At 38.1% G+C, this 13,379-nt stretch overlaps 1 long non-coding RNA gene and 1 pseudogene across 1 annotated transcript; one reads left to right on the forward strand and one right to left on the reverse strand.

Annotated features, from left to right (window-relative positions):
- LOC141289003 (cyclic nucleotide-gated channel alpha-2-like) overlaps positions 1-12,722 on the reverse strand; it is a 61,937-nt pseudogene extending 49,215 nt beyond the window's left edge.
- LOC141288759 (uncharacterized) lies at positions 7,903-9,315 on the forward strand. Its single transcript, XR_012339735.1, has 3 exons — positions 7,903-7,959; positions 8,209-8,257; positions 8,626-9,315. It is a non-coding gene; the product is annotated as an uncharacterized lncRNA (long non-coding RNA).
- Positions 12,723-13,379: the final 657 nt, after the last annotated feature.

Below are 13,379 nucleotides of genomic sequence, written 5' to 3' on the forward strand. Positions count from 1 at the left end.
CAGCTGGAACTCACTCAAGCCAATCTACATCATGCATAAATACAGCCGACTCACCTCTACCCATTTGACGGATTATCAGCATTCGGTTTGCACCTTTTGCCATGACATCACAGATCTTTCCCAGGATTTACAGGATTCATCGCGGTCTCTGCTTGACCAGCCACGCACGCTCTCACCAAAGCCCTTAAAATGTAATCTCGCCCCCACCGGCGTCACTTCCAAACTTCTTCCCCGGCATCCTCTTGTCATCCGGCCGGGCCAACAATTCCTCCGATCGGAAAGTGGATCGTTTTTAATGCCTGAGGCAAACGCTGATCAATTCCGACGCACCGTCCTCGCGGAGGATAAACAAAGTGAATCCGTACGATCTTAGTTATTCGTTTCCCTTCAATCAGCCAACCTCACTCTTAAATCCACTCCAGCAGGGCAGCCAATATTTCCAGCAAACTCGCAAAGCCCCGTACTCCCCTCGTTCGATACCACCACCGCCCCGCATTAGACCCGGCTCGTGCACTGGGTCTCACCGGCAGGCCTTCAACGAGCCCGGGCCGCGCCCCAGATCTCATCGCACCAAAGCCACTCACTGCCCGCTTTGGCTCAACCATTTAACGTGGCTCTCCCGGCCACAGCATCGAATGCAGCTCTCGTAGCAGACACTATAGCCTGAAGACGTCTCCGCTAGAGACACAGGTCGTGTTGCAAATAAATTTTAGAAACAGTTGCAAAGGTAGGTCATTTTTTGCTAAAGGCTTTTAAACGATGTCGTGACATAAAATGATGTCAATGTAATTTTTGTACCTAGGATTGAAGAAACTCCGTAAAACACAACAAATTACTCAGTTTCTGAATTAATATTATTTTTATTTTTAATTTTAAATTACACATTTCACTCATAATCTGACAAAAGATCGATTTTCGAGAAATAAGTGTTTGCCTAAATGACTATAAATAAATATTAAAATAAAAATAAATAAATAAATAAACAGAGCAAGTGCAACTAAGCACTCGTGATGTGCATATTGCAAGCACCTCTCTCCAAGTCTCTAGCGGATGTGCCACTAGGCTAGCTTTTCAACACTTATTACTTTGCATGGTTAAGAGGAAAATGTCTTTTTAGCATCTTATTTTCAAAGCATGCCTGAAGTTGCTAAATTTTTTACAATGATAGGATATTTCACTAAATATTAGGGCTGGGTATTGTCACCAATTTGGCGATTCGATTCTTATTTTTATGGTTTCGATTCGTTTTGATATCTATTTCATTTAAAATGTTAGTTTTGTAGACATGTGATCCATATTTTGATATAAATGTTGGTAACTGAAACTCTCCTACTTAAGTTTATTACTGAAATACACATCTACATTAATAATAGGGTGCACACAGTTGTTATTTTAAACGACTTTTATTTTAAATGAACACTGTAACAAGAAGTCATAAATATGTGCATCCATTGTACACCATGTAAACAAACTGCAAATGCACATTACTGTTAAAAAAAAAAAAAAAAAAAAATGTAAATGTGCAACAGTGAAATCTATTAAGAACTTCAAACATGTTTAAGAAATAAAACTTTTTTTCTAAATTCAAAACACTCAAAACAGGCCCATCATAAAGCCTTTGTCTGCTTATACAAAACATTCTAACTGTCCATAAAACTAACAGTTCTTAATTACAGCCTAATCATTTTTCTGCAAAAGAAGCAGCTGATCAACATGTTCTGATCTGATCTAAGGCAGCTCCTTTGCACTGTGATTAGATCACCAGCGGTTGAGAAAACTCTCTCAGCAGGAACACTAGTGACACCTTCAGGACGAGAGGTGAATATTCATATCCTCTTACGTGAAGCACGTGCATTAAGAATAGATTCGGGGATTTCCCGAATGGATATAGTTGCATTCAACTGAAGATCGATTAAAATCGGAGAATCAATATTTTTTACCCAGCCCTACTAAATATGTTGCTATGTGCTTTGGAAAAGACGTCGCTAAGGTAATCTGAGAAGTTGCAAAATCTGGTAACAATTTGTCCAATTGGTAACACTACCATACTGCAACATACAATCTACCCGCCCCACCTTCCCACAGCACGCGGTTTTAAATGTGTTTTTATTCTAAGTTCACAAAGCTTGAACTTAAGAATGCAGCAATTTCTCTTGCAAGATCGTGCTTCCAGTCTTATCCATTCACATATGAATGTAAGTCTATGGAATGACGCGGCCTCCAGCTCCTGTAGCAAACACTACCGTGATGCTGCCTCTGCTAGCAATGCAGGCTACACGGGTTCTTCCAGACTCCCATCCCGTGGCCCACAGATCAAGCCAGCGTGAGGCTGCCTCTGCTTGCAACACAGGCCCACAAATCTCAGCCTTTTTCCTGCAACTACTAATAACCCCTTTTTTCTTTTCAGTGGCCTCCAACTCCTGTAGCAGACCGTAGAGCACCAATGAGCTGACGATTGTTTTTACATGTCACCGTGCAATTTCATTTTCGTTTGACTAAATCACATTCAATTGAAATTACCACTTAATCTTTAATATTTGGCCATTTCTTTACAACAGACATGTTGGAATTGCAAATCTTTGGATGCGGACATCAAAGCTGGCACTCTTCCGAATTTATCATTACATTCAGTCATTTCACAAATAACCAGCATTTCCCCCGTAGGTGGCATGAATTAAATGAGGGTTTCACATTAGCCAATCGAAGTGGCTACTAGCATAATTCTTGGGTACGAAATGCCCTCTAGTCTATCTGTCAGCTCCGCATAACTCCCTGTTTCCAAGGATTGTCGCCAAAAAAAAAAAAAAAAAAAAAAAAAAATCCTCTTCACGAATTCTCTCACAATAGTAGGACATTGATCGTGCAACCAATTCGTTAAATCATGGGTCTTCACACTGGCAAAAGTCGACATCACCTCAGCTTTTAAAGCTATGCCATCCATCCAGAACCATGGCACTTATTTAGGGTACGTTAACACAAGAAGCCTATGTCATATACCTAACTTTCAGATGCAAGCAGCACCAAGATTTTCTTTTGGATTTGGCAAACATTTTACGTAAAGTAATCCTCAAAGCATCAACCCCTTTTTAGACAACTCAAATTGAGTATCGAACTCCCTGTCAGATGCTGCTAGAGCGTCCCGGTGGTGCAAATATGTTTCTCTTTCGACTCTCAACTACCGGCGAAACGTACCTGTCTGAAGCCGCGAGTATTAAACTCACGTCAGACCCTGCGAGAGCCTTTCCGCTCGTAAATGTTTTCCTTCAACTACCAAAAAAAAAAAAAAAAAAACCTTTCCATCCCTGACCTTTTCCTCACTTCGGTCGCCGAGGTATTCCCGTCTGATGCCGTGAGCATTGGCCTCCCGTCAGACACCCCAGGAGCCCCCGACCACAACTTACCTTTCCGTCCCACGTCCTGCGGGGCCCACCCGTCCGATGCCGTGAGCATTGGTCTCCCGTCGGACGCGCAGGGGCCCCCAGGTCGGACACCTAACCTTTTCGACACCATAGTCGGCGGGGCCTACCCGTCCGATGCCGTGAGCATTGGTCTCCCGTCGGACGCCGCAGGGGCCCCCGCCCGGTCAACTGCACTTTTCTTCCCTACAGTCGGCGGGGCCTACCCGTCCGATGCCGTGAGCATTGGTCTCCTATCGGACGCTGCGAGAGCCAAACCGACCTTGCCATTTTTCCGTTCTGTCCGACGGTCGGCGAGACTCAACCGTCCGACTCCACAAGTCTCCGCCTCCCGCCGGACACTATCTGAGCCCCTTCAGGCCAACTTCACATCTTTTCCCCCCACCTGGCGAGGCTTACCCATTCGAGGTTCTGAGTCCTGATCTCCCCTCGCATGCTTGGCGAGAGCCCTCCCAGTCGGGTTTTCCTTTCTGCCTCCCCGGCCGGCGAGGCTTACCCGTCCGATGTCGCGAGCCTTGGTCTCCCGTCGGACGTCGGCAAGAGTTCTCCCGGTCGGGTTACTTACTTGGCGCCTGCAAGCGAGACTTATCCATGCGATGCCGTTTGCCTTGGTCTCCCATCGTATGTCGCGAGAGTCGCCCGCACCAGGCGTCCCAAAACCTTTTTACCTGCCAAACCGAGAAGACCCACTCGTCTGACGTTCTGAGTCTTGATCTCCCGTCGGAGGCTTCATGGGTCCTCTCGGTCAGCACCAATAGGGGCCGATCGACCAGTAGAGCCCTCATGCCAACATCGTAAGCTGCTCCGGCCAAGGCAACCCGGGTTCTCCTGATCGGGCCCCAACCACGCTGCTCCTCCTTCGGCCGGTAGGGCTCACCCGTTCCAACGCCGTGTGCATCCCGTTGAGTATCGGTTGAGCTCTCCCGACCGGACGCCCTAAATCCCGTAATCCATACAAAGCAGCCGGTAGAGCCTTTCGACCTGATACAAAAAACCTCTCCCATCAGAGTACGAAAGGCTCACCCGGCCAGCTAACCAAACATCTTCTCCCAAACAACAGCCCCCGCCAGATCTCAGCGCTTGGGGGGGTCCTCTTTCTGGCGGCTGTCCTACACTCCATTGCTTATTGGGGGGTACTCTAGGTTCGGGCCATTCCCGAGCTCGGAGCCCTTCCCCGGACAGCACGCCAAACATGCTTACATACTCCAGCTAATTATATGTAAGTGGGAACTCGTGAAATGATGCTTCTTAAAGCAAAGTTCGGGAGGAGCACGTCAGATACTTAGCCTAATTAACACAGCTGGAACTCACTCAAGCCAATCTACATCATGCATAAATACAGCCGACTCACCTCTACCCATTTGACGGATTATCAGCATCCCTCCACCACCCCATCTCCTCACTCCGAGTTCCTTCTACACATATACATGGGGGGGGGGGGTACTCTAGGTTCGGGCCATTCCCGAGCTCGGAGCCCTTCCCCGGACAGCACGCCAAACATGCTTACATACTCCAGCTAATTATATGTAAGTGGGAACTCGTGAAATATAAGAAATAAAAAGTCTTTAATTGTAAAGCAGTATTGCTTTTTTTTTACTCTTAGAGGGCAAACTAGTTGATGTGTCTCTTGATGGCCATGGTGGAAGTGTTTCAGTGTATTTGAGACCATTGCGATAAATTTAATATAGCTATTCAAAATACAGTACAGTTTGTACAATTCATGCCTGATGTTGCCATCTAGGAACAGGGAAACCAAATCAAACAATGTAATGTAATGTTGTAAAGTTTGCTATCTGAATTTTATCATAATTTTACCCATTAAAGCGGTTATCTTTACCATCATCGGAACAGTTGCCCCCCCCAGAGATATTTGTCAGGAGCCGCCACTGGTTGTCAGTAAAACATTTCTACAATGTTTGAAGATAATATTGGAGGAACATTCTCTCAGTAACATCAGGAGAATGTTATGAGAAGATCATTGAGGCCTTAGTTTGTGTAATGTTTTTAGAAAACGTTCTGGTAATATGACATAATAACAAAACTGGAACATTTGACCTCTAACAATCTGATGATGTTTTGAGGATGTTGTTGATGTAACAGATTCAATAATGTTGTCAGTAAAACATTTCTACAATGTTTCAAGATAATATTAGAGGAACATTCTCTCAGCCACATCAGGAGAATGTTATGAGAAGATCATTGAGGCCTGAGATGGCCTAATGTTTTTTTTTTTTATATATGTTCTTGTAATATGATGCATTAATAAAACTACAACTTTTGACATGCATCATTTGGAGGATGTTCCGAGGATAATGAGGTATCAGTTACATTGTTTTTATGTCCGTTTATCTGTTGAAAGGAAAATAAATAAATAAAACTTATAATTGAAATTACTTAAAAAAATTGTAGATTTCTTGATTTGAAGTATTACAGATGTTTTTATTTTTTCATATGTTATTGCATACAGTCCTAATAGTAAAATTGATATGGTTTGGATTTCTTGAAGAAAAAAAAAGTGTGATAAGAAGCCTTCAACTAAGCCTTTAACTAAACCTTAAAACTATGCACTGCATAGCCAACATTTATATAATTAATATTACAACAACAGTAACAAGTATTAGTTAAATTGAATTAAATGCCCAAATAAATGACAAATACATTAGTAAAAGCATTAATAATATTAATAATGCATTTTATTAATATTATACTGCTTTATTGGTGTTAGCATTATTATTATTATTACTTGTGTACAATTTGAATACAAGAAGTGGAGACGAAGAACAAGCGTAAGTTTAAAATGTATTTGTGTATACATGCGCGAGCATATTCAAGGAAGGTAGCGCATTAATTTCGAACTGTGATTAAATTGCCTGGAACTCTTATGGAAATAACCGTTTGGAAGCACGGAACCTCGCCAATCCGAGTCTAGCGACAGAGATTATTGTTCTTTTCTGCGAAAAGGTAAGTTAATGCTATTTTTTTATGTATTTATCATTTTTCTCAGTGTAACGTTAGAGTTCTATGATGTCACAGACAACAGAAGCATAAAATGGCTTTTTTTAAATATCTTAGAGTATCTGATCGAAATTCAGACTCAACCGACTTTTTAAATTAAAGTATACATTAGCCTACATTAAAAATCACACACATTAGCAAACCGTTTTAAGGATATAATCGGGGTCTTATATACCGGAATGTTTTTATAGCATGTTGTCGTAATGTGGTGTTAACGAAACGATTGCAACTGCAACATTTTGAGGATGTTTTGAGAATGTTGGTCAGGATCAGTTTGGAATTCACGTGGCGATCGACTGTTAAGGTCAATTCGGGTAAAAAAAAAATAGCCCATTCAGAATTTGGTGCCTAAACAAGCATACAACCTTCTGCTTAACCTAATGTTAATGTTACGTGCAAAATCATCAATATTAAAACAATAAAAGGCTTGAACTACTTCAGTTGTTGTGTAATGAATCTAAAATATATGAAAGTCTACACTAAAAAAAAAAATGAAATATGTGTGTTGTTTGATTAAAATAAATAGAGTATATTGAAACAAATAAAATGAATCAGTTTAAGGGATATACACAGTTATTTCAAATCAATCGAAACTAAATCCAGGGGAAATTAAATGAGCTCAATTAATTTTTGCTGAAACTACAAAAAGGAATTGAGCCGAGTCAACTACTTCTTTTGCGCATGCTCAGAAGACAGGAACTTCCGGTGACCGCTTCAGCCAACGCCATTAATGTGGAGTTGTGTGAAATCAGTAAGTCCAAAAATCTCTTACCATCCTTGTCTATATTGTGCTGATAGTTATTAAAAATTGTTCAAAACAGTCCTAGTATTGTATTTAAGCAGATAATTGACTCTTTATTTTTATATTTAAAACGAACTTGGATCACATGTAGGCTATGCAATGAAAAAATAGCTAATTCGTTTAAATGCCTGCATTCATGTGAATATTTAGACATTAACGTGGTATTTGCTAAGATTTGTCTACGCGTTATTTCGGGTCACTAAAGGGACATGGTTTGCTAGCGGTATTCTGTTACAGTACATTATAGTTAGGGCTGCAGGATAATCATTGTACGATGTATAATACGCATCTCGTCAGTAAAGCCGGTTCTGTAATCAGCGGTAAATTCCATCAGGTGCGCGGCTCGTCATTGATCAACGGCTCTGCGTTGTAAATGCGGCTCAATGTGACATATCGCACGATGATTATCCTGCAGCCCTAATTTACAGTACATAATGTTTCACTTTACAATCGGAGTTTGGAGAGAAGCCTGATAGAACGTATGATCACAAATTTTTAAAGTGAAAGTTTCATTTATAATTTAAAGTGACATGAAAAGTGGTTTCAGTAGCAGAACTAAACCATCCGAATCTATTTAAAAATGCATTTCATTCTGATACATTAAAAAAATATCATAACTATCAATTTAAGTAAATATCATTCTAATTCATTTTTGTTTTCTTTTCACAGGTTTTACAAGAGCAGCATAACAAATCATTCTTGGCTTTCAGTTTTTTTCCCCATTGGGTAAGTAGTATTAGGCAAATTAATGTTATTTAATTTTAATTAATTCATGGATATTTTTAAAACACCTTTTATTACTTTCATGAAATAGAGGGAACTTTTTTATTAATGGGTACTTGGACATGCATGTTTTGGAATACAGTATATAAATGTATAATAGTATAATCAAAATCAGATTTTACATACTGATACATTTTGATACCTGTGGTTTTACAATTTCCTAATTGATTGTTGTGCTTGGTTTTCTTCCAGCTATCTGAATGTGGCTTTGTAAGGAGTGTGGAGCATGAGAGTCTAACAGGTACAAATTGATAAAACATTATAAGCTATGCCATGGTCATTATGGCAGAAATCAGCGCTATCCATGTTGTTATGCGAGTTGCCCGTGTGCTTTCCAAACATGGAATAGCCTTAAAAGTCATCTATATATAAGACATACAAATATGTATATTTGAGAATATACAGAGAATAACAGCATAGATGTGTCAGGGGAATGCATCCTCAAAGCATTGTGTGCATACTTGAATTAAGACCATGTATGTATGTTCAAGGAGTATGCTGTAAGCAAATGCTTCTCTTCCGTCTACTTCACTTTCATATATTACCTGTACTGTGTTCTTAAAGATTAGGTGTCATACAAATGCTGCATATTTTGTTGATTTTGCACAGGATTGCAATTGGTTGAGTGCCAAAGAAGTGATGAAGCAGACAGTAATGGGGATCTACATTGTTCGACATGAGGGACATAACCCAGTGGATCAGCCTGTAGATGTTGTTGTCGTGATTGAAGGGACTGAGGTTCTCAGCTCTTTGAGGAATGCAGCTGTAGAAATGGCCATGCTTCGGACTCATTTACGCTGTGAACCTTAACTACCCACGAGAACTCAAATGTACATTCGAGGTAATCCAGAAAGTGTTCTTCAACCTGGATGAACACAGACTTTCACCAAAAGTGCATTCCCTGAAGTACAAGATGTTGGAGTAAGTTGACTTAGATCCATTTTGTTGTAGCTCAACACTGAGCAGAAATTGACTTTTTTTTCTCCTGTTGTCTAGTCATTTAATTTGGTTACATGCAATATCAGTATTGGTAATCCTCTTTTAATTTTTTTGGACAGTGGTTGGTTTCTTAGTTTTATTTCTAGACTTTTGTAGCACAACACCAAGCATAAATTGGTGTTTTTTCCCTTGGGTGCAGTAATTGCCAAATCTGCATTAAAAGTGGTTGATTTTCATTGTATTAAATTGCATACAATAGCAATATTGTTTCTCCTCTATTTCTATTGTGTAGTTTTTCTTTATTTGACTAAAAATATTTGTCAACCTGCCTGAAACCTTAAAACTACTGCTGTAGTTGCTTTAAACTGACTCTGGAAATACTGTATTTTTGTATCTGTATCTGTATCTGTCTTGAAATTGTAGGTTAGTACTGATCGGTAATTGCTGTTTTTTGTTTCACTTTGAACACTGAATAAAGAAAGATTTGAGACATTCACATTAAGTATTTGCTTTGTAAGTAAATTTTGCCAGAAATCTCAGTAATTAAAAGCTGGTTTAAAAGACAAATAGGTCGTTCAGTTAAAATATTTCTGGTTGTTTAAATTTAAGTGGTTTCAATTAATTGGCTCAACAAGACAAAATTGTGTACAAGTTAAATTCAGAAGACAATTAAAACAAAAATAATTTGACCTCATTGGCTGAAGATGATTTTTGCTTATGGGTTCTATTTGCCTTGATTAAGCTGAGATAACATAATTCAAATGCGTGGAAATGTGTCATAATTATATTAAGTTACACCAACGATTTATTATTTTGAGTGTAATGTTTATCAGTACATTACAGAAAATAATGAACTTTATCACAATATGCTAATTATTTGAAAAGGACCTGTATATGTATGAAGTGTTTATTATAAAACGTCAGTATGTGAACTCTGGCACGTTTTTATTACATTGATATAGGTACAGTTGAAGCCAAAGTTTACATACACCTTCCAGAATACGTGTTAGTAATTTTAGGTAAATAAAAGGGATCATGAAAACTGTGTTATTTTTTAATTAATACTGTCCATAAAAAGCTATTTCACACAACAGATGTTTATATATACTTCACAAGACAAAATAGGAACTGAATTTATACAAATGACCCTGTTCAAAAGTTTACATACCTTTGAATGTTAAAACTGTGTGTCGCTTCCTGGATGAGCCACGACTGTTTTCATGTTTTGTGATGGTTTTTCATGAGTCCCTTGTTTGTCCTGAACAGTTCAACTGCCTGCTGTTCTTCAGAAAAATCCTTTAGGTTCCACAAATTCATTGGGTTTTCAGCATTTTTGTGTATTTGAACCCTTTCCAAAAATGACTGTATCATTTTGAGATTTATCTTTTCACACTGAGGACAGTTGAGGGACTCATATGCAACTATTACAGAAGGTTCAAACACTCAGTGATGCTCCAGAAGAAGAAATAATGCATTAAGAGTTGGAGGGTGAAAACTTTTGAACGGAATGGATGTGTAAATTGTTCTTATTTTGCCGATATATTGCCGATGCGATATCTTAGCTGTAGAATAAACTTTAAACACTTATTGTCTTAATAATAATGCATCACTGTATAAAGGTCTGTTTTTATTAGTTTGATACATTGTGTTTTATAAAATAAAAGAAGAAATAGAATGTCACTTTTTGCCATTTGAGTTTCCTTTCTGTAAACAAATTAAGCAAAAATTAACAAACCAAAAAATTATTTTTTGTATGTCTTTTACCCATGATGTGTGTGTGTGTGTACCTTCATATATTTAAAATTTTTAAATGTTATTATTATTATTGTCTATTCAGGGGAATAGTGAAGTACCGTTGGCTGAAAGTCAATCAATGTGTCAGGACCATGCAGGAGCACCAGAGGGGGGTGACCTGATTGAATCGTCTAACTCTGATTAAACACTGAAATACAACTTTTTTTTTCTGCTGTAGTTTTTCAGGAAGCTTTCTTTTATTTTGTAGTTTTTTTAAGGCATTGTGTCTTGTAAAAAAAAAAATGTAAAACTGTTGTGTTCCTTGAGCAGACCAATATATCCATGTTATTCATTTAAAGATGTTAATAAGAATAAATAATGTACTAAATTTCTTCTCTTCTCTTTTTCTTCGTCTTTTTTGACTGTGTGGTGTCTTTATAATATTGTTAGTGCATGGTATTCCAAAAATATAACTAAAACATTTTGTTAACTTAATAATGTTAAAATATAATGTCCTAACATATTATTAATAAACATTTAGAAGATCATCACAAGATCTTTTCAAGGTTTTTTATTTACAGAAAATGTTATCGTAACAATCTGAAGAACATTGTAAGAACTAAAAGTAAACATCCAGAAAAAAAAAATAGTAGAATATATATAAATGAAAAAAGTAACTTTTTTTTCACTGATTTTTACAAAAATGCATTTAGAAAATGTTGTAATGTCTTTAATGAGAACATTCTAAGAATAAAAATAGAACTACCCATTAAAAACATTAAAAGAGCATTAGGGAATAGGGAATGATCTAATAATGTTATCTCTGAACATTTTAAGAATGTGTTTTGACAATGTTTTCATATCATTCAAGAGAATGTTGTGGGAACAAAAATAAAACTACCTGCTAAAAACTTTGTAAGAATGTTAGGGAATGATGTTCTAACAATGTTACCACTGAACATTTTAAGAATGTTTTTAGAGAATGTTATCCTATCATTTGAGAGAATGTTCTGGGAACAAAAATAAAACTACCTGCTAAAAACTTTGTAAGAATGTTAGGGAATGATGTTCTAACAATGTTACCACTGAACATTTTAAGAATGTTTTTAGAGAATGTTATCCTATCATTTGAGAGAATGTTCTGGGAACAAAAATAAAACTACCCGCTAAAAACATTGCTAGAACATAGCTTGGTAATGTTCTTAAAACATTTTTAGAACCAAAAATTTCTAGCTGGGACGGATGTTAGCTGTGCGACGGTTGCCCATTTTGCTGCCTTTGATGTTGAGGATGCTAATCTCGCAAGCAACTGCTGGACGTCAAGTGTGCATACTGGCTCCCCCCGTCATCGGCCACAACAGCAAGGCGACCCTCTTTGATGATGTACATCTCTTTTCCAATGTCTCCTTTTCGGCAGATGTAGTCTCCGGGACTGAAGACCTGTGGCCGCAACTTAAGCACCAGTTCAACCAAAAGCCCAGCTTCACAATCCTGGAAGATACGGACCTTCTTCAGTGTATCCAGATGCACATTGATAGCAATCTCAGCCCGCATTTTGTTGGGCAGATTCTTTAGGGCATCCTGCTCATCAATTGCTTTTTTATTGGTCCACAGGTAGTCAAACCATTTGATGACTCTAGCTTCCAGCTCTTTGCTGACCTTTCTGAACTGAATGTAATGTTTGATTGCATCTATGTGAGCCTGAAACTCAGCCCGTGTGGGTTCATGTTTGAGATCAAGGCTCCTACATTACCAACAATGGTGGTGAAAATGAGTATGCCAACAAGAACATCAAAAACAACAAAAAGATAATCTGGAGCCGGCATTTCCCCAATGGTTGTCAGTGTGAGGGTTGACCAGTAGAGGCAGTAGATGTATCCTCGAGTAAGTGTCCCAAACTCAGGGTCAGAGATGTTTGGGTAGACCCATTGGTCGGATCCAAATCCCAGAGACTTGGAGATGGCAAAGTAGATGCAGGCGTTCCAGTGAATGATGACTAGGATATAGAGCACCAAGCTGCAAATGCAGAACATGTTTTTTTTTTTTTTTTTTTGTGCGAGTCTTTTCTTTGTTAAAAATGAACATCTAGTATTATCGGTTCTTCAAAACTGATAAATATCATAAAACAAAAGCTATGGGTTACCTTCAGTGATAATACAGCTAGCTGACAGCTCCTCAAATTAAGTTCACTGAATGGCCTACTCTCTACAATTACAGCATCCATCTTATATTTTATATTTAAAAAAAAAATCAGCATTACAGAAACTATGCATTATAGCATTAAACAGTGAGCAGGTCTTTCCCTTTACTGAAAAGAAGAAACAAAAACATAAAAATAACACTTAATTTGAACATTTACTCTTCTTATCCAGTCCCTGTGCTGGAAAATGAAAATCCACTATCAGGATTAACACGATCATTTTTAGTTACAATTAAATTTTTAAAGAAATTCAACTGACACAGATATTTGAGTTTAAATTACACACAATATTAAGTTAATGTATTGTTTAACACTATTATGTCAACTGAACTTAAAATAATGAAATGAAAAGTGGATCTGGTTGCAAAATACATTTTCATTTATCTCATTACAAATTCTCTTCATATTATCCAATGGATTAGAATACAGCAGGGAGTAATAAGCATTGCTCAATTGTTGCTTAGCTTTCGTTACAAATAATTATAAATAA

This window comes from Garra rufa, chromosome 16, assembly GCF_049309525.1.
Source record: "Garra rufa chromosome 16, GarRuf1.0, whole genome shotgun sequence".
NCBI lineage: Eukaryota > Metazoa > Chordata > Actinopteri > Cypriniformes > Cyprinidae > Garra > Garra rufa.